The 4,466-nt window shown below is 39.5% G+C and overlaps 1 protein-coding gene across 1 annotated transcript in view; it reads left to right on the top strand.

The window, feature by feature from the left end:
- The first annotated feature begins 966 nt into the window (after positions 1 to 966).
- Positions 967 to 4,466, top strand: part of adcy2a (adenylate cyclase 2a) — an 88,032-nt gene continuing 84,532 nt past the window's right edge. Inside the window, exon 1 of the mRNA XM_050046484.1 lies at positions 967 to 1,010. The gene's annotated coding sequence lies outside the window, so the exon portion shown is untranslated. The remainder of the gene's footprint in view (positions 1,011 to 4,466) is intronic.

The raw sequence follows: 4,466 nt of genomic DNA, 5'->3' as shown, positions 1-4,466 counted from the left end.
TTAAATACACCAATCAGTTTAAATTTTACCCAGAGACAATGCAGTGTAGAAAAAAGGGTGAAAATACAGTAAGTTCTCAGTCAGACACACTGACAGGTTAAAATGGTACACTTCTATACACAGATAATGAGGGGTTATAATTACATACTGTAGTGACTGAAAATAGCCAAGTCTATTTTAAGATCTAGGTTACACCAGATGAGATTTGGAGACAGCCAGAAAAAGGGAATTAGATAAGGCTCTGTACTAGGCCATAGTGGAGTATAAATGAGATACATCAAATTGATTTAATTAAATCACTGTGACAACAGGTGAAAGTTATGCAAAATATATACTTTTTTCTTCAGAACCCTGTGATTTTATGCATCTTATTTGCATCTTTTATTATAGATGAGAAAATGGGCGAGCTATGATTTAATGTACATAAATGTGTGCAGTGAACAACCTGTTTGTCATATCCCCATATAGTTTATTTTTTATTTATTTATTTTTCCTTTTTGTTTCTTTGGATTGGATTTTTTATAGCTAATTTTCTTTGTCATGATTTGTAAACTTGGAAGCAGCAAAGCTTTATACTGTATATAAAAATGATATTAAAAAGTGTGCTGCAATGCACAAAAATTGGTGAATCCCTCTTTTCAGTGGGTTTGCACACGGCCCTTTCACATGCTTAGGCCAGCCAATCAGTGCTTATAGTTTGTGGGATGTATGCACGCGCTCTGTTGGAGAGTTCTGGAAAAACTGACTGAAGTCCATTTTAAGACTCTTAATGTGCACTCACCCGTCTTCAAGTTTCTAAACAGTAGTTTCGATGTATTATATGTAAAAGTATTCACCGGGAAAACGGAATTGTCCTTCGAAGTTTGTGTCGGTCATGGTGGTGTCAACACAGCCAGAAGCTACTGAACCTAGCTAACTACTAGCTAACGTTAACGTTAGCTGCGCGAGCGTTTGGGGGATGATGAGGGAAAAACTACACCGGGTTGACCTTGGCATCTCCCCTCTTTGAGGTAAGACGATGTACAGTTTGAATTAAAAAAGGACTGTAATAACTCCCCTTTTTTTACTGAACAGACAAAGGTGTGGGGTTTTATTTTGAGGTAAAAGATTAAAGGTATTTTGTGTCGACACTATTAAGGTTTAACGCCAATAAATATGGATGTTCAGCAATGCTAATGCTAACTCAGTTGTTAATAGGAATTGAAAGCTTGAGGCTTCCAGAAATCAGGAAGGTGAGCAGACAGGTTTTAATGTTGAGGAAAGGTGAAGAAAAGGAGAATAGTTGAGTCATGGTTACTGTTGTATAGAGTTAAGTCATTTGAATTTTACAGCAGGCTACATGTTAGGTTAATAATGTGTATTCCCTTAAATTTGGGCCGTCAGAAGTCCCTAAATTGAAGTCTAACGTTAGCAAACAGAAAACCTAACACTAGGTAGCTTATCATAGATTTCGAGTCTTATTTATTGTACGATTTAACCTAGTTAGGTTTGCACTTTAAACACTTATACCAGTAGATGCAAGGCTACCTCTACAGTCATTCAGCTGAGTAACTGAATTTAGCTAACATTAGTTGTGATGTTGTGATGTGGCAAAGACGATTTAAGTCGCCTCTTTGTCAGCTTCATATTTGTGCTAAAGTGAAAGAAATCAGCTCACCAGTTTGTAAGCTAACCTCCTGCTGACTTCTGCTAGCTAGCTGCTAGCCTGGTCTAGGTTTTCAAACATCACTAAACGTCGAGAAAAAGATTGAGAGGAATGGGCACCAGCTAAATACAATAGCTTCAATATGTATGTTATTCATCACTTTGAAAACTCCATTGCAGTTGAAATGTTGACTAGACCAGCTTCTAACTGTGCACATGACACTTCTTCATGAAAAATAGTGAAGTGGCACTTAAAAATATGTCAATTAATGCAGGTAGGAAACTCCCCAATTATCTTTACTGACTCCCTCCATAAGCAACTGCTGACCTAAGAGATATTTTCAGTAGGGAAGTGTCCCCCTCAGCTTCTTGATAATGAGAGAACCATTAGAATTGTGTCACATGTTGCTGAAGGGGTTCCTTGAAGTGGAGAGTCCCATACAGTAAATGCAGACCAATTAGTTGTGCAGTGAAGAATGCAACCGCCCAAGAGAGAAATACAGTAACCATGGTCATTTTCCTGCCTCTAACCTGCATTTGTCTGCACTGCAAAGCCTCTTCTTTGTAACATTTCGGGAAGATAAAGTGAGATGGTCAAGCACTGCACACAGGACCAAGTGGGACTTAAGTAGGGGGCATGTTCAGAATTAGGGCCCTGTGAAATTTTATTCATTCCAGATGCATTCGAGCTAGCCATCACTTGCATCTCCATGGTCAAACCAGCCACGCTAAAATTGGAGACACAAGCTGAGCAGAGCCAAGTCTTGGCGACAACTGACCCAGTGTTCCCCCTCGGTGTCATCGGCTCTGCCAGTGTGTGTGGAGGAGCTGAGCCCTGCCCTTTGTCAGACACTTAAACAGAGAGTGGAGAACAAAAGCAGTGTGCCTATAAGTGACACCAAACCATAGTGGCATAATTTTTTTCCTGCTCATTATGCTCAGGTCCTGTGAAATGACACTTGTAATGGTATGGAAAACCCTGATGTTTATAGACTGCATCCACATTTTGGCAAATTTTTCTGTATTCCATGTTTTGCAGTTGATTCTATTTTTGTTGTACAATTTCACAATTCTGTCCGTGTTTTCCACATCAAGAAAATTATTGGGCCTTACACTCATGATGGCAGCTGAATTAATGCATCTTTGTATTTTCTGTTTGGCTTACCTTACTTGCTGATTACTTAGAAAACAGAAGAGGGATGATGATCAGCTTTGGGTTATGTATTGACAACTGGAAGCTGTTTGCAGTAAGTCAGGAGCAATTATTGCCAGTGCTACTGGGATAAGTGTGTGTGTGTGTGTGTGTGTGTGTGTGTGTGTGTGTGTGTGTATGTGCATAAATGTATATGTGTGTGGGTGGTTTACATAAAACACACAGACATTCTATGGGAAGAAAGAATGTCTTTTTTTCTTGACCTCCATGTAACCCTGAATAGGTCAATATCTGCCAGCTGCCTCACTAGCTGTGGATGTGTTTGCATTCATCTCACTTCCTTCTGCCTCCCTCGCAGTCTATTTTGGACCCTGCTCACCTTAGTACAGAAGTGAACAAACAACTCTAAATATTTTTTATTTCAGCATTTAGCAATCATGAGAGAAACATGTGATGTCACAGTTGTCAAAACTCCATATTTTAATGTAAAATATATTTCATACTGTGTGTTAAAACAAACAAATGTGTCTGCAGCAATCCCTATGACAGTCTAACTGGCAACGGCTTACTGGTTTTAAGGGTTGTAGACTTTAAGGAGCATATATAAAGAGTTTTCTTACCAATATAGTAATTTTCATTTAATTTGTGATTATTTTCTCTAAATTAATCCTTATGGCTTTTTTGTGGTCTACATAGTTTTAATTAGAATATCTTTGTACTAATATAATCATAAATATACCTTGTTTCAACATGAAAATAGGATAATAATATGCAGTTTGTTGTTGTTATCTCTGCCAGACATAAGCGTGGAGGGTATAATTTGTTTGGTTGTGTTGGTTTGTGTGCGTTCATGTGTGATTGTGTGTATCTGTCTGTTGACTGCTTATGTTGCATACAGCTGGACCAATCACCTGGATATGTTGTGTGCGCATTTATGACTGTATGCTCAAGGACCTCTTGTGGTTGTGGCTATTCACAGTTGTTGAAAAGCCATTATTGACAGCAGACTCCTCAGTCCTCTTAACTGACCGGTAGGGGTTGCAATTTTTTAGAAATTGGCTTGGCTTAAAACAACACGTCTTACATAGTGAGTGCCATGGCATGTCTGCTAGAAATACAAGATTTGTCTAGATTGGCCACAATCAGCCCATGTTGCTGCCTAGTGGAGATCAGGGGCCTCATTTATAAAAGAGTGCTTAGGATTCATACTAAAAGTTGACGTGCGCCCAAAAGCTGAAAATGGCGTGCGCCAAAAAATAATCTGATTTATAAAACCGTGTGCACGCACACTTGCACGCAATGTTCTCTTTATAAATCACAGACCTCCTGGAGTTGTGCGCACTCAGATCCGCCTCATATTCTGCCCTTTACACGCCCTAGTTCAACCATAAATGGTCATGCAAATCACCTCATGAATGCGATCTGCATATAAATAAGCCGGCATGCGAATGTTGTGTGAGTCAAGGCGACGGGTGAGAAACGAACCAAAAAATGGAATTTCTCCGAGGCTGAGCTAGAGACCCTTTAACGGGAGGTGGAGGACTGAAGAAAGATTTTATTTGGTGGCCACAGCAGCGGGATCACTAATAAAAGAAAGCGAAAAAAAGTGGCAACAGATCAACGCTACTGATGCTGTCAGCTGTGTCTGTGGGACTGCACGGACAGTTAC

This window comes from Epinephelus moara, chromosome 6, assembly GCF_006386435.1.
Source record: "Epinephelus moara isolate mb chromosome 6, YSFRI_EMoa_1.0, whole genome shotgun sequence".
Classification (NCBI taxonomy): domain Eukaryota; kingdom Metazoa; phylum Chordata; class Actinopteri; order Perciformes; family Serranidae; genus Epinephelus; species Epinephelus moara.
Note: the sequence above shows the minus strand (reverse complement) of the source record. Positions and strands in the feature narration are given on the sequence as shown.